Here is a 22,537-nt window from a genome sequence, read left to right on the forward strand (position 1 = left end):
CATCCTTTGCATTTTTTCTTTTTTTTGCAGCCAGGTGTTTGGAGATCTCCAGTGTCCTTAACTGTGCTGTGGGAAGATTTTAGATTTCAGTATGTTTATAGTCATTTAAAAATATTTGCCATTGTTTGTCAATGACACGTACATATACACAAATAAAACGCTGAGTAGAAAAGTGGGTAATGTTGTTGTAAACACTGCACCTCCTCTTGGTTGTTTGACAACCACTGTGCCAAAGGTAGAAAGCCATACCATATTTTACAACTGACAGGATATCTCAAGTGTTTAAAACATCCAAAGAGATGATAAAACATTCAGTGCTGAGCTGAGAGATGGTTGTTGGGATGTATATATGCAGGGGTGTGTGTGTAAATACACACAACACAGATTTTCCTTTCGAAGTGAGGCTAAAAGTTAAATGAACACACAATATAGGAAACTAGTCGTGTGAGGTGATGAGAAGTGGAGAGGAGAGATCCACCAAAATGCAGTCATGAGCTTTAAAATATTAATGATATTTCCTGCTCTTAGCAATAGCAGTTGACTACTCAAATGGTGGGTTTACTTCCTCAAGCAGTAAAGCAACAAGAAGCCAAATCAGATTTGAGCTTCCTCACAAAAAAGAAAATGTGTGTGGGCAACAGAAGTGATAACTTTACATGCTCTTGCAGACATGTACTCATTACAAATTGCTATTGGAATATGTGAATTAAGAAATAAACTAAGATTACTGCACACTCTTTATATTACATCTTTCGTACAGTGTGTCCCAAAGGATTTTGCGGTCTGTAAAATAAAAAATTCCCAAAGAAAATCCCATATTAAGTTTAGAACAGGTAGAGAATGTCTCAAGTGTTATGTATACATGTTTAAGGTTACAGTAACGTCTCACTTAACGTTGTAGTTATGTTCCTGAAAAATGCGACTTTAAATGAAACGATGTTAAGCGAATCCAATTTCCCCATAAGAATTAATGTAAATAGGGGTGTTCGGTGCCAGGGAAATTTTTTTCACCAGACAAAAAACTATATATTATAGCTATACACACAGTATACGTTTTAAACAAACAATTTAATACTGTTCACAGCTATGATGATTGTGAAGCTTGGTTGAGGTGGTGAAGTTAGAGGGTGGAAGAGGAAGAGATTTCCCAGGAAATGCCTTACTGCTAAATGATGAACTAGCACTCGGCTGAGCCCCCAAGGGTTAACACGTTGTTGTTAATGTAGCCTCTCATCAAGGCAGCATGAACAGGAGGGAGGGGAGACAGCCTAGCAGACAGACAGACACACACCTTGTGTGTGGGAGAGAGAGAGATGCACACTGCCCCTTTAAGTAAGCTGACCCACTCTTAAGGGCATTGTCTTTTTAAGTGGATCACGAAGTTGAGACAGCAGCTGCTGCCCCAGGCTCTCTCTGTCTCTCCGTTGGTGTCCCCTCCCTGCTCTGTATGGAGAAGGGGTAAGCGGGGTGCAGGACCAGGGGGGAGGGGGACACCCTGATATTAGCCCCCTGCACAGCAAGCAGGAGTCTCTGGGAGCAGCTCCGAGGCAGAGGGAAGGAGCAGCACATGGCAGTGAGGGGAGGGACAGCTGAACTGTTGATTGATAGCCTGCTGGGTGGATCCAGCACAGGGAACTTAAGGGAGCAGGGAGCTGATGGGGGGGCTGCCGGTCTACCCTGGTTCCAAGCCCCCACCAGCTAGCAGCAATGGGATGCTCTTCCTGCAAGCAGTGGACAAAGCAGGCGGCTGCCAAATGACGTTAGAAGGGAGCATTGCACAACTTTAAACGAGCATGTTCCCTAATTGATCAGCAGCGTAACAATGAAACAACGTTAACCGGGATGATTTTAAGTGAGGAGTTACTGTATCTGTTTCATAAACAACATGGAAGAGTTACAGATTTTAGGGGAACAGCTAAAGACTAGACATCAAATGTTTTTAGCTTATGCCTAAACTTTTCTAGAAGTCCTGCAAATGTCAAGCCTGGGTTGGTACACAAGGACTCAAGGTCACCTTTGAATGCGCTGTAAAAGTCCCACTTAATTATAGCAAAGATTGTTTTGGAGAGTGTTTAAGTTAAAAGCAAGGAATGCTGAAGTCACGCATAGGAGTTTTGTTGAGCCTTCATTTGGCTTCTAGTGAGTATTGGAAGAAAAAATGATTTTGTGACCAGTAAGAATTTAAAAATAAAAAGCAGTGTTAACGCTTGCAGTGTTAGCCTGTTCTCTTGACAGGCACAACGCTAGTCTCTACGTTATCAGCTGTTGGGCCTTGAGTATTTTTCCCTAACCTTGGAAAAAGGGAATTTGGTGATAAATGAGGGAAAAAATAAATATTTCTTGACTTGCAAAGTGAGTAGTTGCAGGAGTTTAGAGAGAGATGCCATTAAAATGCTCAACCTGTGTTTCCCGACTAGGATAACTTGGTAATGTGCATCATTACTTTTTTGGTTGCGTTTTGCATTTGCAGATTCAATTACACCATGATATCATTTTCAAAATGCCAAATAATAATCTTACATAGCAAGTGGGTTATATGTAAAGAAAAACTGTCAAAACCTTAATATACTTCTGTGGCATAAACTTGTTAAGGCTTATTAAAACAGTTGTTTTATGTTCCTTTGTTGCCTATGTGAACAGTATGAATTAGAGAACATGACAAGAACACTGATAATAGATCTGGGATTTTTTTGGTTCATGCATCAGCAATTCTGAGCTGTTACTAATGCTGATTTTCCTAATGCTGACTTGTTACATGGCCTTGTGTAGGTTTTGTAGTTAAACCCACTGACTAGTGAAGCAATGGTTTGTCCTGCGGTAGAACTAGCACCAACGTGGGCTGTTAAATTGCTCAGTAGAGACTGTTCCTTTTGCCAGATCATCACACTTACTCGTGCCTCCTCTTCAGTTATACTTACAGTTAACAGGAAAATGATCCCTAAGAAGATTTTAATGACAATGAGTGGGGGGAGGTGGTGAGACTCAGCTCATTTGAAAATTGGGTCACTTTTATTTTGGTGCCAAAACACAGGTTTAGGAGTCTAATATTAGGCACTCAAGAGGGGAAATGTTGGCCTAAGGTGGAAGTTTTGGCCACCCTGTATGTTTTATCAGCATCTTTAACATGTTGCATGGACCTTAGTCTTAAATACTAGGAATTCAACCAAAGCTGTGTTCTGAAGTTGGACTTTGTTTCTGGATAGTCCTTACTACTGTGAAGCTGATGGAGTGAGCAGCCCAAATGGCTTGCAATATATTTTGGCTGTCCCCATTTTCTATGCTTTTGTTTTACTTCATTCTCTCTCCCATGTCTCTTTGGGTTATAAGCTGCAGTGACACCATTTGCAGACATTTCCACAGAAGAGTGGCACAGCTGACAATTATTCAGTCACTGGGTGAATTGGCTGAGTGCCACAAGATTGCTCAACTGTTTTCTCTCTCCTAAATTTTGCCTTACCTTAGGGCATAACTGTTCTCTGGAAGGGCCCCATGGTTGCTTCAACTCACACTGTTGAAAGAGTGAACAATGTGTAAACAACTATATATGCTGATCAAATTGTCCACAGTTCTGTCCCATGTTTGCCACCTGTTGGAAGGTTCCCAGCTGCAGTCCCATGTTGCCGTGTGACACACGGTACTGTGTTTGACAGAGTCACTGTTTTGCTTTACTTTGGTGAGAGCTGCTGTTTCCAGAAAAACTTTTTTCCCTTTCCGTTCTGCAGGTGTTATGCAAATAGATAATTAAACTGTTTTCTTCAAAGAAGATGGTAAACAGGGAGTCTGTTATTTTAAATGCATATTTTGAAAGCCGCCGTATAGCATGTTGATGCACTTGAAGGGTGTTTGCCTGTAGAGGGGGTGATGATTGCTTTAATTCATGTTTTTTTAAGGTTTCTGTTTAGCACTTGTTTTTAACTATAGAGAATCTAATAAATATTGTTTGAACCCCCCAAAAATCATAGCTCTTGAGGACTCCATGCTGTTTTGGAATATTATGTGGCTTTTACATCTTTTAACATGTACCAGTTATGACCTTAAAAGAGGGCAGCTATATTAGCATTAGCCCACTGGAAATTTCTTCCTGAATGTGAATGTGCCAGAAACCAAAACCATTTCAAATGGACCAGAGATGACAACTGCCCTGTTATAAACTCATAATGACTCAGTGAAACTCAATGCTGCTGCTTCACATACATCTTATTTGTGAATTATACTTAAAAAAGAAAATGAAGAAAATCAGCAAAAGGAAGTTGTCAATGCATATCAATATAGAGGGGATCTCGTTAGTAGCACTGCAATTAAAATCAGCAAGTTGTAAATTCAGTTACAAGAGATCAGCATGTGGAACCTGATTCTCCTCCCCCCCCCAATTATTAACATTCCAAATATTGAAATTTTTGAAAATAAAATTTCTTATGGGATAGCAAAGTTGTATCCTGGATTTACCTTAAGCAAGAGCCACTAAACCACTTAGCTCTCTGAGTAGCAGTTTTCTAAAGTCTTGTATCTAGGAAGATTTTTCCTTAAAAGAGGGATGCATGAATTTGTAACATTGTCAGGCAGGTGAGTGGCTTACTAAAAAATTTAATTTAGGGATTCCTTCCTTGTTTTATCGTGTACCTCACACATGTATGGCACTGTGTACATATATCTGGATAGAGGTTGTTAAATGTGCGTATAGCTGTAATATTAATGCAATAACTTGCACAGCCTGCTTAAAATTGGAATCAAGGCTAAACAGAATGAGCACTGCCACAACTGTCAGTTACCTTGACTACCTTGACAAATATTCCAAGGTACGCAATCCATTGTAAAGTCCATTGATCGTGTTTACGAATTATTTGCCGACCATTTTCACCTTTGTCAGTGTGCATCATTTTAATTTTACAATAAGAGATCTTTGTCCGTTTCTGTCTCTTGTGAGATTCTCTGTGGCATAGTATAATGAACCTGAGAACTGTTTCTGCAGGGTTCAGTGCCAGAATTCAATCCATAATGGTGGTCATTGAGCAATGTGCTGCTCACAGACACCTATACTAGTCAAAAGTTAAAATGCACACATGCAGCAGTCAGACATTGGAATGTATTAAGAGTTTTGAGAGTTCAAGGCCGTACTTACTTGAGTGTAGTTGGCTCTTGAATTTTGATTCTGAAGGGACTCAATCGCAAATTGCTGGTTGGTAGTCCATATTGAAGCCTGTGCTTCCCCGTCTACACTATTATTGTCACCCAGGCTAGCTAGATTAATGCAAGCATGGATGTGCCTACCCATGCTACAATCACCTCTTCTCTTGCAGCATAAGATCTACTCTAAGATTCATGACTAAGGCTGGCTAAAAATTTTCTATCAAAATTGTTTTTCAATGGAAAATTGGATTTTCAGCTAAATGAAACTTTGCGAAAAGTGTCGGCTTTCCACAGAAAATATCAACTTTTCACTGAAACACTGTACACCTGAAAACTGTAAAGATTTTGACCATAAACTGAAAACTAGCTGAAACATGAACATTTCAATTTTGAAAATGCTGGCTACAGTGCATCATGAGATTTGTAGTTCAGATGCCTCATGCCCTCATTCTTCTCTGTAGGCAGGGGTTCCTCACCTGGACTACATCTCCTATGATGCACTGTGATGATGGATCTCCCATGGTGCACCAGGGCTACTCAGCAAGTGGGAAGGCTGGTGCATCCCAGGAAATGTCCAGACGGAGCATGTTTTTGTTGCATCTTGTGTTAAGTCTACTGTGTTCGGTAGATTTGTCAGCTCTTATTTGGGAAACAATCTATTTTATAGCACTGTTTATTTACGTTGTATTTATGTGAATATCAAATAATCATACACTTGCAAATATCTTGCATTTAAGTAGCACCTTTAATTAGAGGACGTCACAGCTGTTTGCAACCAATTAGTTAGTTTCTCAACACCTGTGAATGTGTTAGGTGAGGTTTTATTTCTGTTTCATATTATGGGAAACATAAGCACATAGGTTATGAGTTGACCAATGTGTTATAGGAAGTCATTGAGTTAGGAATCCTGACTTTAGACACTAGGCCATGCCGCCACTATTACAGATTAAGTAAATAAGTCATCACTTGATGATCAGCACTGCAGCACCAGCGCTGGAATCCTTATTCCCCATGCTGAGTGAGGTGTACGGCCAGCGCTGCAGCCAGGGAGTTGCAGCGCTGGAAGTGCCCTGCAGGTGTGGCCACTTACTAATTGCAGCGCTGGTGGAGGCTTTCCAGCGCTGCAACTCGCCGGTGTAGCCATACCCTAAGTCAGATGAGAGCTGCATATGTCGCTACTCAGGAGCTGCGCTCAGACTTGTGAAGGGACTTGTCAGCTGCCATCCCTCTAGCCAGATAAGGACTGGTTTTGATTGGATCCAGAGTCTTGTATAGTGTTCAGCTAGAAGGATGCCAGGCATGGTGAGGCACCTAGATAGTTGCTGGGGAGTTTGAGAGAAACACTGGGGGGTTATCCTCCATCTGAGTAAAAAAGAAACCCATCAAGTCAATTGAGTTTTATAGGAGCACATCTTACACTACTCCATTTTTTGGTTTTTGTTTTTTGCACTCTTGAAACCCACCAATTGGCTAAGCAGGTTTTTTCTTTAAATGTTAAAGCAAATTTCTTTTACAGACCTATACCTATCTTCTATATGCCAATTGTCAGCCTAGACAAAATCTAGGTCGTGTTATAAATCGCTGCGAGAAATAGGTAATTCATGGGAACACAAAGACCCATAACGATGGCATAATGAGAGGCAGCAATGAATTGCCCCTCTGAAGAGAAGATGCAGAGCCTCAAGGTAGAAAAACGTATTTTAAAAAGGCACTATTTCAAAGGCTGAGGTTCTTTTTTAAAACAATTTAGTGCCAAAAGCTTAACCAGTTTTTCATAAACATGGTTGCCAGTTGCAGCCAAAACAAACAATTAGGATCCTTAAATGAACCTAAGTATGGAATCATAGTTACTGAAGCAGACGGCTTAAAATTATAAATGTCGTTAAGTATGATTCCAAAAGCTAGAAGTCAAAGAGCAGGATCCATGAGGTTTAGGAGGCTTTTGTCTCTCCTCAGCGTTTCTTTTCATGGAGGTGTGTAAGGAGGGTGCTTTAGAAGCAAGATTTGACATAGGTCTCCTATGGAGATGATCTAGCATAGAAACCAAGGTCACTTATTCATCTTACAAAAGTGAGAAAGGGGCCAGTATTGACTGGATGTTCATACAAAGGTCAGGCATGTGAAGTAACAAGGCATTTTGATCAATTTCTCCCTTCCAGTAGCTGATCTTCACGTATATGCCCCTGATTTCCAAGCCGCCTCTCACTCCAAACTTGGTCTGCTCACTTTGGATTTGATCCAGAGCTCCTTGAACTCTCGGGAAAGATGCCCATTGATTTCAATGGGTTGTGGATCAGCCCCACTTTGGGTACGTCTATATGGCGATGGGGAGGGAGCCTCCAGCCCTGGAAGAGAGACTCACGCTAGCAGTGTGGTCATTGTGACTCCTCCCATCTTTCCCTCCTAAGTATTATTTATATTGCACCATAGAACGTTATAACTTTCTTCCTTGTTGAAAGAATCTGGGTGAGTCTTCTGCAGATTTGATAAAAACCTGACTTCCTCTTCCTTCTCCCCCCCAAATACCTCCTGTATTCCTTGCTTGAATTCTTTTTTGGCTGAAAATGGAAACTTAGAATCCTGCTATGTGTTATCACTAAACGTTTAGTGAAATTTATTGAAAGAGCTAGGGACTTAATCTTGAGTGTCCTGCCCAGATTCTGACCCAGTTCACACAGAAATGGTGTTCTTCATTTCCCAGTCTATTATTGATGCTTATTCTTGTCCTGCACCATTAAACTTTTCTGCTCCACCCAGAGATGGTTGCATTTCAGTGGGTGAAGCAATTTGTGGGCTTGTATTGTAGGCACATTGTTATGAAAACTGTTACTCCCTGGTTTTCTACTGGTGTTAAAATAAGTACTAAAACAAGAAGGGAACTGGTGAACTTGGGCTGTTGTACAACTGGGCTGTCAGAAGGAATGATGTCCTTTTACATCAAGATGCTGCCATTAGCAGGCTTAGAAATATCAGCACTTGATTACAACTTTTTTTCATGTGGAAGAACATTTTGAAATGTCAAGTATCAGAGGGGTAGCCATGTTAGTCTGGATCTGTAAAAAGCGACAGAGTCTAGACTAACAGACATATTGGAGCATAAGCTTTCGTGGGTGAATACCCACTTCGGCAGACACATGAGTCTATAAGGTGCCACAGGACTCTGTCCCATTTTGAAATGTGTTTTCTCTGTGGGTTGTTCATTTCATCAAGTGAACTTCCAGATTGCTGTGCTGAGCAAAATAGAGCTGCAGATTCTTGAGTGTTCCTTCTGCTAAGAGGGCAAATTATTTAATCCAGTGAACAACCGCTTCACCTGGCGTCTTGACACCTGGAAACTAGCCGTGACCACAGTTTTGACATGATGTCCAGTGTACTGCCAGCGTACCAGGTTGCTGTGTAGCATAGGACTCAACTCTTGTAAACCTGTGCTGCCTTTTCATTATGGGTCTGCTCTTAAAGTGGGAGTACCAAGAGGAGGAGATGTTGGCTTTATCCTTTCCTAACTGGCAATTATTCGTATTTTCAGATTGCCACAAGAGCTGGTAAGATTTTCAAGTTTGCGTTCTGTTAAAGTAAAGGCAAGAGGGAGGTTTTCTTGTTGATGCAGCTGCTGCCACTGCATTCTTGCATAGAGAAGTAGGTGTAGAAGACAAAGCTTCTATTAACATGCTATTGATTATCATGGGCAGGATTCTTTTTTTGAATGGTGGAAATAAATTGTTCTCCAGAATAATGTATGCTGGGAAGTCTTCACTTGCAGTTTAAAAAAGAAAAAGTAAAAGTCACGTAGCCTAATAAAAAGGTATTCAGGAGAACAAGCACCCAATATTCTGCTCACAACTCAAACACTGAAGTATTTATTACTTTGATTATTGTTTGTATTACAGTAGCATCTAAAAGCTCCAGTGGAGATCAGGGCTCCTTTATGCTAGATACTGAACACACCCATAAAACAGTCCTTGCCTCAAAGAAACATGTAGTTTAAATAGCCAGGTCAGGAAAAGGAAGTATTATTATTATTATAATACCCATTTTACAGATGGCAAAACTGACACAAAGGCTAAATGATTTGCTTACAGTCACAGAGAGAGTCTGTGGCAGAGCAGGCAAGTAAGCCCACTTCTCCCGATTCCAGTCCAGTGCATTAACCATGAGGCCACTCTTTCTGAAGTAGAGGAGGGAATACCTTTTAGCTAAACTATTGCTAACTGAATGTCTGTAAGAGACAGTGCTTTGGTCCTTTTGGCTTTTACCATCTGTATTTTTAAGATGATGCTATAAAGCTGAGTGGCATCTATTGTTTTATATTATAGAGAATTTTTGGGCGGGGGTGATGGTGGTGGGAGGGAAGAGGGGTTCAGCTGTGTTCCAGGGAACAGGATTGAGGGTTAGGAGAACTGGGGTTATATTCTTGACTGTCACTGACTTTCTGTGGGACCTCATGCAAGTCACTTCACCATCTGGTGACTCAGTTTCCCTGCTGTAAAACATCTGTTTTATGATGTTTTCAGATCTACAGATGAGATGCATGTGTTTATATACTTTGCTTACACATAAAGTTTCATATGTTTGAAACAGTGCAAAAAGCAGCCGGGGAGGAGGGGTTAGTCTCAGTCATGAGCTAATACACATTGGGCTTGCTAAAAAATGCCTCATAGTTTTGAACTCTGTAAGAAGCAGAATCCAAGTTGACCATTCCAAAATTTCACTTTAGCTTGTTTTTTTTTTTTTATTATTCTATTGTTCTGATCCAGGAAATCATCCCCATCAGTTCCTGAAATGAATGGTCTGCGCTAAAGCAAAAACCCAGTCTCTGTTGGGTAACTGACCCAAAGGCAATAAAGCAAATGGTCGGTTTTCATTGGGATTGCCACCAGCTATGGCTACACCAGAGAGCTTACAGCGATGCAGCTGCAGTTCTCGAGTGTAGCTGCTGCAAGCCAATGGGAGAGTGCCCTCCCATCAATTTAATGAATCCACCCCCAACAAACGTCGGTAGCTGCATCGGTGGGAGAAGCTCTCCTATCAACATAGTGCTGTCCACACCAGTGTTTACATCGGTGTAATTTACGTTGCTTGGGGGTGGCTTGTTCACACCCCTGAGTGACATAAGTGATGATAGCCATAGCTATGGTGTTTGGCTGCTCTGCCTGCTCTCCTCTTATGAGCAATAGGGGACACTGGAAACAAGCATCCAGCTCTAGGAGGTACCAGAAAAGCAGCTTTCTTACACATTTCAATACCCGTATGCACAAAGGGGTGGGTGAAGCTGAGGATTGTTCATATCCACAAAAGAAAACAAAGTTTGGGAGGCTAATATTAGATCTACCAACCTGAACAAGACCCTTTTTAACATGGTGAAGAAGTAAGGCTATGTTCACACTGCACTTCAGTTGTTAAAACTTTTGTTGCTCGGGGTATGAAAAAAACACCCCCTGGATGACAGAAGTGTTAATGACGGAAAGCGCTGGTGTGGACGGTGCTTCGTCGACGGGAGATGCTCTTCCACCAACAAACCTCTACTGCCGGTGGTTTTATTTTCTCGTCAGGAGAACTCCTTGTACCAGCACAGCTGCGCTGTTGTAAGAATCACAGTGTAGCACAGCCTGATGGTAACTCCACATCATAAATGCCTCATCGAGGAAAGAGGTATTGCTCGCTCTTTTATTTTGTAATACTAAAGGCTCCCACAGATGTGCCCTGGTTATCTAACTTTAGCATGGAACAACCTGTGGAAGCCTAAAAATCATCTCAGTGGACTCCCAGGAAGCATTGTGAGACAGATCAGCTGGCTGTGCATTCAGTTACCTATAAACAAAATATTTGTCTTTAAACATGAAGTCCAAAGGGAGTGAGCTAGTGGGAGGAAGTATTAGCAGTCCTCTTTAAAATGAGAATTAAACGCTGGTGTTCTTTCAAACACAACCAGCTTTTCTGCATTTTAAAAAACTTATCCCTACATGTGGAATGCACTTGGGTTAAACCTGCTGCATGTTCATGCTTGTTGCATTGCTCTTGTATTTTTTTAGCTGGAGCCACTTTCTCAGAATTCAGTAGTCAAGAACTTTTAGTTTCAGTTTCTAAGCACTGCTGGAGAAAATATTGCCAAATCAGTGCTTCTCAAAGTTGGGCTGCTGCTTTTTCAGAGAGAGAGCCCCTGGCGGTCCGGCCTGGTTTGTTTACCTGCCACGTCCTCAGGTTCAGCTGATCGCGGCTCCCACTGGCCTTGGTTCGCCGCTCCAGGCCAAGGGGAGCTGCTGGAAGCGGTGCGGGCCGAGGGATGTACTGGCCAGCACTTCTAGCAGCTCCCATTGGCCTGGAGCAGTGAACCGCGGCCAGTGGGAGCCATGATCGGCCGAACCTGCGGACGCGGCAGATAAACAAACTGACCCAGCCTGCCAGGGGCTTTCCCTGAACAAGGGGCGGACTGGCTTTGAGAAGCACCGGCCTAGATAGAGGAGGTTGAGGTGGCAGGAAGAGCTATGTTTGCTGTTTCCCCTGAGAAACACCAGTGGCTGTGTGAGACTTCATTTAGCTGGAAATGCTAGAGGTATCTTCAAAGCCCATCATTTTGGACTGATAGTGCCTCTTGGAGTGACAGGCAGGAGAGACCAGACAGTGGCCAAGTGACTTCATCCTTCCTTCCAGTCACCTCTTTATCTCTGACTGGAATTGCCCTGTACTCACTGTGCCTTTGCAGGGGAAATGGAGCATCATGCTGCTTTCTAAAAGGTTTGTTTCCTTATTGAATTTCCTGGCATTACTGAGAGTGGGGGAAAGGGTTGCCTTGCCTCCAGTGCTTGTAGAGTTGGCATTTCTTCTTGAGAGATTACTGTATATACTCGTTCATAAGCTGAATTTTTTGGTGGTAAAGTGACGCATCAAAGAGCGGGGGTTGGCTTATAAATGGGTCTACACCAAAATTTGATGATTTTAAACTCTATGGAATCACTGAATTGAATATCTAATACAGGGGTAGGCAACCTATGACACGCGTGTCAAAGGCGCCACGTGAGCTGATTTACAGTGGCACTAGGGTGACCAGATGAGAGGGAGAAAATATTGGGACACATCGGAGGGAGGAGGGGGTCCACCGGCAGAGGGGAATAAAACATAATGCTGGGTGGGGAGTGCTGCCGGCAGAGTGAAATATTTGGGGGGAAAACACCTAAATATCGGGATGGTCCCTATTTTATCGGGATGTCTGGTCACCCTAAGTGGCACTCATACTGCCCGGGTCCTGGCCACTGGTCCGGGGGGCTCTGCATTTTAATTTAATTTTAAATGAAGCTTCTTAAACATTTTAAAAACCTTATTTACTTTACATACAACAATAGTTTAGTTATATATTATAGACTTACAGAAAGAGACCTTCTAAAAATGTTAAAATGCATTACTGGCGCATGAAACCTTACATTAGAGTGAATAAATGAAGACTTGACACACCACTTCTGAAAGGTTGCCGACCCCTGGGTTAGATGGCCCATTGGACTGACCCAGTATGGCCATTCTTACATTCTTTTTGCATGGGTGAATTTCTCAGCATGGTTTGAGGACTAGGCACACCACTTCTGAAAGGTTGCCATCCCCTGATCTAATACATTGTCATTTTGTTTGCCTGGAGGGTCTGCAGGCATGGAGCCCTCAGCTCCCTGTGGCCGTGGTTCACCGTTCACAGCCAATGGGAGCTGTGGGAAGTGGCGCCAGCGGCGCTAGAGGTGGCTGCATCTCCGTGATGGTGAAGCAGTCCCCACACACACAGTCAGATCTAGTGCTGTTTTAAGATAAAGAAACCATATACACATGAATATATTTACTAAGCTCTAACCTGGTTACCTAAGTCCTGCCAATTGTAAAGCATAGCAAGGTGACGGGAATCTTTTGATATCTTTATATCAGAAGCAGGAAGTTTGCCAAACCGTCAGTGGGGCCAGTAAATGATCAAGGTGCTAAAAAAGCATCCAAGGAAGACAAGGGTGTTGTAGAGAAGCTAAATGAGTTCTTTGCATCGGTCTTCACTGCAGAGGATGGGTCCTCCGATTCCCACACCTGAGCCATTCTTTTTAGGCGACAAAGCTGAGGAACTGTCTCAGATTGAGATGTCAGTAGAGGAGGTTTTGGAGCAAATTGATAAATCAAGTTATGAGCAACAGGTGGGGTTCACCGAAGAGTTCTGAAGGAACTCAGATATGAAACTGCAGAACTAACAACTGTGATATGTAATCTATTGCTTAAATCAGCCTCTGTACCAGATGACGGGTGGATAGCTAATGCACCACTGATTTAAAAAAAAAAGGGGGGGGGGCGGCGAGGGGAGGTCCAGAGATGATCCTGGCAATTGCTGGCCAGTAAAGCCTAACTTCTATACCAGGCAAATTGGTTGAAACTATAGTAAAGAAAAGAATTATCAGACATAGATGAACATGATATGTTGGGGAAGAGTCAACATGGCTTTTGTAAAGGGAAATCATGCCTCACCAAATGTGTACAAGGGTGATCCAGTGGATATAGTGTACTTGCACTTTCCGAAAGCCTTTGACAAAGTCCCTCACCAAAGGCTCTTAAGCGAAGTAAGGAGTCATGGGATAAAAGGGAAAGTCCTCTCATGGATCAGTAACTGGTTAGAAGATAGGAAACAAAGGGTAGGAATAAATGGTCAGTTTTCAGAATGGAGAGGGGTAAATTGCAGGGTTTCCCAGGGGTCTGTACTGGGACCGGTGCTGTTCAACATATTCATAAATGATCTGGAAAAAGGAATAACCAGTGAGCTGACAGTTTGCAGATAATATAAAATTCAAAGCAGATTGTGAAGAGTTCCAAAGGGATCTCACTAAACTGCGTGCATGGGCAAGAAAATGGCAGTGACATTCAGTGTTGTTAAATGCAAAGTAATTTACATTGGAAAACATAATCCCAGCCATACACACAAAATGATGTGATTGAAATTAGCTGTTACCACTCAAGAAAGATATCTTGGAGTCATCCTGGATAGTTCTCTGAAAACATCTGCTCAGTGTGCAGCAGCAGTCAAAAAAGATAAATATTAGGAACCTTTAGGAAAGAGAGAGATGAAAAACAGAAAATATCATAATACCACTATATAAATCCATGGTATTCCCACACCTTGAATACTGCGTGCAATTCTGGTTGCCCTACCTCAAAAAAAGATACTTTAGAATTGGAAAAGGTACACAGGAGGGCAACAAAAGTGATTAAGGGTATGGAACAGCTTCTGTGTGAGGAGAGATTAATAAGACTGGGCCTGTTCAGCTTGGTAACGAGATGACTGAAGGGAGGTATGATAAAGGTCTAAAATCATGAATGGTGTGGAGACAGTGAATAAGAAAGTGTTACATAACACAAGAACCAGGGGACACCCAATGAAATTAATAGGCAGCAGGTTTAAAACAAACTTAAGGAAGTACTTCTTCACACAACATATTGTCAACGTGTGGAATTCGTTGCCAGATGTTGTGAAAGCCAAAAGTATAAACGGGTTCAAAAAACAATATTAGATAAGTTCCTGGAGGATGGGTCCATCAATAGCTATTAGCCCAGGTGGTCAGGGATGCAACTCCATGCTCTGGGTGTCCCATAACCACTGAGTGCCAGAAGCTGGGACTGGACAAATGGGATGGATCACTCCATAAATTGCCCTGTTCTGGTCGCTCCCTCTGAAGCATCTGCCAGCAGTCACTGTCAGAAGACAGGATACTGGGCCAGATGGACCATTGGTCTGACCCAGTCTGACTGTTGTGTTCCTTATATGAGGTATGACAATATTAATAAAAACAGTGATTTAGGAAGTACCTACCTTTATGACAAAGCGGAGCATATGCTATAAGACCTGATTATCAAGCATGGATTTCTGATTTTACTGTGTAACAGCACGGAGTTTCTAGCTAGTTGCCATAGGCTTACCAGAGATAGTAATTCCCGACCCTGTACTGGAAAGTTATAAACCAGACACATGCTGAGGTTAGTACAAATGTGAATTTTATGTTGAGCTGTGTTTGCAGTTGTTTCAAAGAAACAAAATATCATGCGTTTCCTATTCTTGTTCACCCCACAGCCGACAGATGTTGCCCTGCTTGCTATGGTAGAGAGAGCCGTGCGAGGGACAGATTGAGATTTGGCAGCTCATGAGAAAATTCTTGAAATACTTTTTTTTTCCTTTTTCTTTTTTTGTAAAGCAGCGTTTTCATTTTGTTTAGCAAATGGTTGGTGGGTTGGGCGCTTTAACATACAGGAGCAAACAAATGGAATGGGGTAGAGGCCAAATGTCCAGCTACTAATATTGGACTAGTACTTTGTGGTCATTGCTATGGTAGTTTTTTTTCTCAAAGGGGAAAGATGAGCTGCTTTTTTTAATAATAAAATTGTTCTCCCACCTTGGTAGTTTAAAGAAAACATACTCCCCCCACACACAAACACATACGCTTACCTCCACACGTTTGCTTTATTAACTTGAGCTGACTTTGTGCTCAGAAGAGTTTCTGTCTGGAAATGCCCTTTTTCACAAGGTGGATGCTCTCGCTTTTAGGCCATTTTAGTGCCTGAATAAGAGGGCCGCGGTCCCTTCCCCCCCTTGAATATTCAGAGGAGTAGGTCAGACTTCTTAAATAGGAAGTGCCCCGGTGTTGTGCCTAAAATGACCTTCTTGGGAAATGCCATACATGCTGCAGCACATACCTTCCTGCTGATCGCTTCGCGGCAGTGGGGTGCAAAGTAGCCTGGGAAACCAAACAGAAATTCTTGTGTACAAAGGAGGTTCAGAATTCCATGTGTACGCACGGGTCTTTTTGCCTTCCCTCTTTAAATTTTTTTCCTTGCACTGTAATCAGAGGAAACTTTTTCCATTAATAATTTTACTGTGGGTGGAGGGAAGGGAAAGGAGAAGCATCTATTGTTTAATGGAGAGTCAAGGCCTGGGGCAGCAATTGGTTGGCTGAAATACCAGTTGTGGGACTTGGAGGAGGAGGAGCAAGAGGAATATGTACAAAACCAAACTTTGTTACACCAGCAGGTAATCTCCTTTGTTTACCTGGACTTGGGCAGTTGGAGGTGCTTGTTTTTCCTGAAGGACAATGAACAGCAGTGTTACAATTATAAAAGGATGCCGTCATTTCTGTTTTAACAGTATTTGTTTGTGGGGTGCTTTTTTTGTTTTTTTTTTCCAGTTTATAGGACATGGAGTTATTTTTCTAAAGCCAAAATCAAAACTGTCAGTTGAAGGCAGAAACAGGCCTCAGGCAATGCTGTTTCTTCTGGCAGCAAAAGACAAAGATCCTTGTTCTTTAGGCCAGTTTTTGTGTGCGTTCCAGAACAATAATAATAATTTCAAATACACTGATTTTTTTGTTGAAGAAGCATTCATTACAGCAGCATGTTAATAGAGCTTTAGTTAAAATTATTTTGCTCCTTCCTTTATACACGTTTGTTATTGAGGCGCTTTTAATTGTCATAAAAATTACTCCATATTTACACTTGGCAGAGAGAGAGGTAGGGGTGTGTGTGTGGGGGAGGGAGTTGTAAAATTTTGAAGCAGCTTAGTTTTGCTGTTGTGGAGTTACACAAATAAAAACGAGAAAGGAGAATTTAGAAAAGGTTGAAGTGCTCTTTCCTCCCTTCATCGTTTCTGTCTCTCACATCAAGTGTTATACAGAGCTCACAGCCTTTAAGATAGTGAAGCAGTCATGCTTTGCCAATTAGCTTGTCAAACACCTCTTACCGGATCTAGTAATTCTAGATTCCTCAAAATATCGTTAATATTTTTCACCTTTGGACTTGCTGGTCATGTGCTGACCAGTTACTAGCCCACCAGGATGGCAGTTGGTGGCTGCAAATGTCTGCCCGGCAAAAGAAGAATTGAGATTTTACTACAGTTAAACGGGGGCATGTATATTAATTATTGTTAAGAGAAGTAGAAGAATTCTATTTTTCCACAGTTTTGATTTTTTGTTGTGCTGCGTTAATCTCTCACATTGACTATTTGTTTTGGGTGTGTTGGATTTGCCCCTATTCCGACTCTCCCCAACATATAGCTCCAGGTAGAAAATGTGACATCTCTTACCAGTGTGAACTTGAGCAGTGCTCTTTTTTTTGTTTTTATTTTTTGCATGAACTGTAACTTTAGGATCCACGTGCAACCTATTTTTTAATGTTTTAACTTATCAGAAGAGTGATGTCAATGAAGGGGAATCAGCAATATGTTAAAGATACTTGCCTCCCCTCATACTGATATTACAGGGGCACCTGTCTTCATGGGAAAAGGAAAGATTTTTATTGATGCTTCTAATTTTTGTGGGCAGTTGAGATTTAAAATGCTTGCTCTTCTTCCACAGTGGAATCTTTATTATTTTAAAGTAAATAATCATGTTTTAAAATAGTGGTTCCCAGAGGAAATTAACTCTGGCTATAGTTAAGTGCTCTGTCAACAGTACTGCATTGTCATAATAGCAGGAAAGGAAAGACCCATTATCTAAACTAGGCAAAGCTAACACTGAAGAAATTCCCATGAATAGGACTTTCTGTTCCCTCCCCTTTTTTTTTGCACAGATGGGTCTGTTTGTTTTTGATTAAACATTAATCAGAAATCAATTTATGACTCTTTGTAAGTGTCATTAGATAATTCTCTCTTTATCCATGGTAAATAAAAACATTTATCAAACGTGAACAAACAGCAGTATTGGCTGGAGTTGTGTTTAAAAATAGACAAAACCAGTATTTGGAGGTATGGTTATTAAAATTACAGATTGTGCAATGTGATGCTTTCTTGATGCATAGAAAGGTGGTAAAGTAATTTGTGCAGGGGAGGGAATTCCAGAAGAATTAAAACTCTAATCTCTGAAAGATCAAGAAAATATGATTTCATGGAATCATTTCTGTAGCATAAATCATCCTGTTTTATGAGTAGGGAGGGGATTCCTGAGTAGAGATAATGTGTAACCTTGAAGATTATGGAAAATTAGGACAGCCCACAGAGTATTGGGCACTGAATACTGTGATTCAGCTCAGGGATGCTATCGTCTAGCCTGACTGCTCTAACAAACCAGTTTGTTTTCAGTACAGATGTTAGTTTGGAGATAACTGAGGAGATGCCGTCATAACCTTCATGCTGATATTTTCCACTTTTAGACTGGTTTACCAAACCACTCCAGGTAGGAGTCCTTGTTATAGAAGTACTGTTATGGATGTGTAACGGCAACAAAAGGGATCTCTTACTGCTTGAGGCTAGAGTACGGAGGAGTAAGATAAAAGTGTAAGCATTGCAAAGCAGCCAATTTTATATTCTTACTGCCAGGGTAGGATGTAGAAGTTGCTAGTGTAATTTCATTAGGAGTCGCAGAGCATAGAGAGGTGCATAACTGATGATGACTGAGCTTTCCAGCAAATGTATATTCTAGCCACTTGCTCCTGGGACCTGGATTTTTGGGGTCTCCTAGATTGATATTAGAAATTAACTGATCTAGCCTGCTGTTTTGAAAAAGAGTTGAAGCAATTTCAGCTTGATCACTGTGGGAGTATGCAACTTTAATGTTTAACGCCGAGAACCAGGGAAGAGGTAACTATAGAAGCTAAAATGGAACACTTGAATCTCAGGAGTAAAATATCTCAGTGCAGAGATGAGTTTTTTTTTTTTCTTTTCACATCAGGTGCTTGCTACAAATGTGTTTTAGTGGTGCTGGGAGATGCTTGGGAGCAAGGTAGTGTCATTGTACTAAAACGATGGAGAACCATACCATCATAGTGGATTCTGTGTCGAATGGGATACGGGCAGAAGGGGGAATGAGGATAGGTCGTCACTGCAGTTAGCCAAGGTGATCAGTGCCTGGGTTGAGAACAGCCACACTGCAAAGGCATATTGACTGATGCTGCACTCCCCCGTGTGTGTTGGTGGGACTTTGGTTGGCATATCCCATCGTTCTTTCATGGTGAAGCAAGCTGAGCTGCTCTGATTTTTACTTAGTGAGTTGTAGGAAGGTATTGGAAGACTACCAGCACTTGTCCTCACTACAAAGTTGGTGGGTTACCTGCCAAAGTGAAACTGGCACCTGAGCTCCAAGCCATACACCAGCAGTGCCAACTAGTCTAGGTTGAAAGCATCACTGAACTCGAATGAGAGTGTCTTCTGTGGGAACAGGAGGGGGATTAGGAGCAACACCCATGTAGGAGCTGAGGCTAATTCTACACTGACAGCACACCCTGAGGCGTTACTGCAGGAAGAAATGTTCTTGCTCAGTTACAGCCTGCAACCAGTTTGTTGGGAGTGATCCCTTTAGCATGCCGGACCCCCAAGGATTCACACAGTTCCATAGGGGCAGGCCCATGACTCCAAAACTGGGCTTTCAGGTGTCAGCCATCCCTGTCTATCTCCGTGTCTCCCTGTAGTGAATCCTGCCAAGCCAGGAGACTTGTTCTGACCCCTTCAGGGTGCAGTGCTCTCAGTATCTGCAGTGACCCTACGTAGCCTTTTAAAAAACAAGGGGGGGGGGATAATTTGTTGGTCACCTGGCATACAGAATCTGAAAGTCCTTATTTAGCAGAGAGAAACAAAAGTTAAGACATAGCTGAGATTGGCCCAACCCCAGGGCTCCCTTGAGCCATGCTGCTGTAGTAACCATCTCTGCTTCTTCTGTCTATCCCTGTTCCTTTGTCTCAGACCCAGGTCAGAGGCTGAGGCCCTATTTCTCTGTGGGGTCTGCTCTTAACACAGCTATGCACCTTTTCCCTTTGTCCTCCAGCTCGGGGACTTTGCTCTACTTCTCTGCAGAGAGGTGAGGAAAAATTTCCTTCCTCTTCACTGTTGGTCACTAGGTATGAATATCCTGAAAATTGGGTTGTCTATTCTCTCTTATGGATCTTCCATTCACATGTATAGACTTCAATCAATTTGTTAATGTCACTGGTCTCCAACCAGGCAGCTACAGGAGTCTGAGGCATGCATAGGAATCATAAAACTATTACCAGAATTCCTACATTCAGCACAATAGTGCCCTGTTTATTTTTCTTACCATCCAGCTGTTATATTAGCAACTCTTTTTAAAAAAACCCTTGGATTGCCTGCTACTGTTGTTTTTCAGGAGTTGGTGTGTGGGAGGCAATTTCAAAATGTTGATGTGAAGCAATCATTGGTGCCATAATTGTGTTACGGTTTTGGTCATGTTTGCAGCTGGGATGGCGTTGGGGGGGTGGGACGTATTAATTAGTGAGCGCCTTTGACATCAAAGAATCTTCTGTGTGCAATTTTTGTAATGGTAAAGAGCTTCAAAAGGGTTTGTCTTGATCAGAAACATGGTAGTCATCAGGCTGTTGGGCTGGTAAGTTTAACAAGGCTTCCAGTTGTGCCTGGTGTGTGAGATTACCTCTTCCCTGTAGCTGTTTAGGTAGCTAGCTATTTTTAAAGTAGGTTATCTTCAAAGATGTCACCTTTGGTTTATTCAATACAACGCAAAATAACAAAGTTGTGTTAAACTAGAAATACATTTCCTGATTTTGAGGTTTAAAGTAGATATTCTGGCTTAGTGGGTTGGTATGGAGTTAAGATGGTTGCTTTATTTCAGTATACTTTGTTCAGAAGTCATTTCCTCCAGTTACCTTTTGCCTCGAATGACATCAGGAAACAAGAGATACAGAAATGGTGTCTTTATTGTTAAGTATTGTGTGTGTGTGTGTGTGTGTGTGTATGTATATATATATATATATTTAAAAGTAGCCAGTTTGAAGACAAACTGCCCAAAAATTGGTCCTGACTTGTGCCCCCCTCTCTCCCCCCCTATATAAATATATATTTTTTGAAGGGGAAGGGGAAGAATAAAGTGTCCATGTTGCCATGTTGGTAATTCTTTATATTTGATAAATATCAGACATTAAAGGGATAGAAGGACATTGTCAGGGCAATTTTTATTTTAAACTTTGTGTTAAGAAACCCAGATATAGTTTGAGTCTTGGAGGCTCTAAAACAAGAAGATAAACGAAACCCTTTTCCATTATGTAAAAAATTTAACTCTTGTTGGCGGCAGGATCTTGCCTTGGTATTCTAACTATTCCAGCACCTTTACTTAGTCCTGCTAAACTAGAAATGAGCACTCACTTGAATGCAACAGCCAATACTAATCTGTTCTCTCATTTGGAGTAATCTGTGACTAAAGTTGATAATATCTCGCCTTTTATGACCACTGTATATCTACACAAGTAATTTAATGACAAGAGAAGATCCTTCTAGCAGTGTAGAAATTAGATCTTGAGTAGTCTGTATGAGGGCCATACCCTTAGGTTACTATAGATCAGTGTTTCCCAAACTTGGGACGCTGCTTGTGCAGAGAAAGCCACCGGCGGGCCGGACTGGTTTGTTTACCTGCTGCGCCCGCAGGTCTGGCCAATCGCGGCTCCCACTGGCCGCGGTTCGCTGCTCCAGGCCAAAGGGAGCTGCTGGAAGTGGCGGCCAATTTAAAAAACATAGAGAACCAAAAAAGAGTCACCGTGGTTAAACAACAAAGTAAAAGAAGCAGTGAGAGGCAAAAAGGATCCTTTAAAAAGTGGAAGATAAATCCTAATGAGGAAAATAGGAAAGAGCATAAACTCTGGCAAATGAAGTGTAAAAATATAATTAGAAAGACCAAAAAAGAATTTGAAGAACAGCTGGCCAAAAACTCCAAAAGTAATAGCAAAAAATTTTTAAAATACATAAGAAGCAGAAAGTTGGCTAAATCATCAGTGGGGCCACTGGATGATCAAGATGCTAAATTGGCTATAGACTAACAGACTGCTTGCAGCAGTGAGTTGGGTGAAATACCACTTCTTCGGACAGATCCAGACTAACACGGCTACCCCTCTGATACAAGATGCTAAAGGAGCACTCAAAGATAATAAGGCCATTGCGGAGAAACTAAATGAATTCTTTGCATCGGTCTTCACTGTTGAGGATGTGACGGAGATTCCCAAACCCAAGCCATTCTTTTTGGGTGACAGACCTGAGGAACTGTCCCAAATTGAGGTGTCATTAGAGGAGGTTATGGAACAAATTGATAAACTAAACAGTAATAAGTCTCCAGGACCTGATGGTATTCACCCAAGAGTTCTGAAGGAACTCAAATGTGAAATTGCAGGACTACTAACTGTCATCTGTAACCTATCATTTAAATCCACTTCTGTACCAAATGACTGGAGGGTAGCTAATGTGATGCCAATTTTTAAAAAGCACTCCAGAGGTGACCCTGGCAACTACAGGCTGGTAATCCTCAATTCAGTACTGGGCAAATTGGTGGAAACTATCGTAAAGAACAAAATTGTCAGACACATAGATGAACATAATTAGTTGGGAAATAGTCAACATGGTTTTTGTAAAGGGAAATCATGCCTCACCAATCTACTAGACTTCTTTGAGGGGGTCAACAAGCGTGCGGACAAA

General features: G+C 41.8%; 1 protein-coding gene across 1 annotated transcript in view; it reads left to right on the plus strand.

Moving 5' to 3' along the window:
• Positions 1-22,537, plus strand: part of IGF1R (insulin like growth factor 1 receptor) — a 260,419-nt gene that overhangs the window by 139,742 nt on the left and 98,140 nt on the right. The gene's annotated exons all lie outside the window — the stretch shown is intronic.

The sequence above is a fragment of the Mauremys reevesii genome, linkage group 10, assembly GCF_016161935.1.
Source record: "Mauremys reevesii isolate NIE-2019 linkage group 10, ASM1616193v1, whole genome shotgun sequence".
In the NCBI taxonomy this organism is placed as follows: Eukaryota; Metazoa; Chordata; order Testudines; family Geoemydidae; genus Mauremys; species Mauremys reevesii.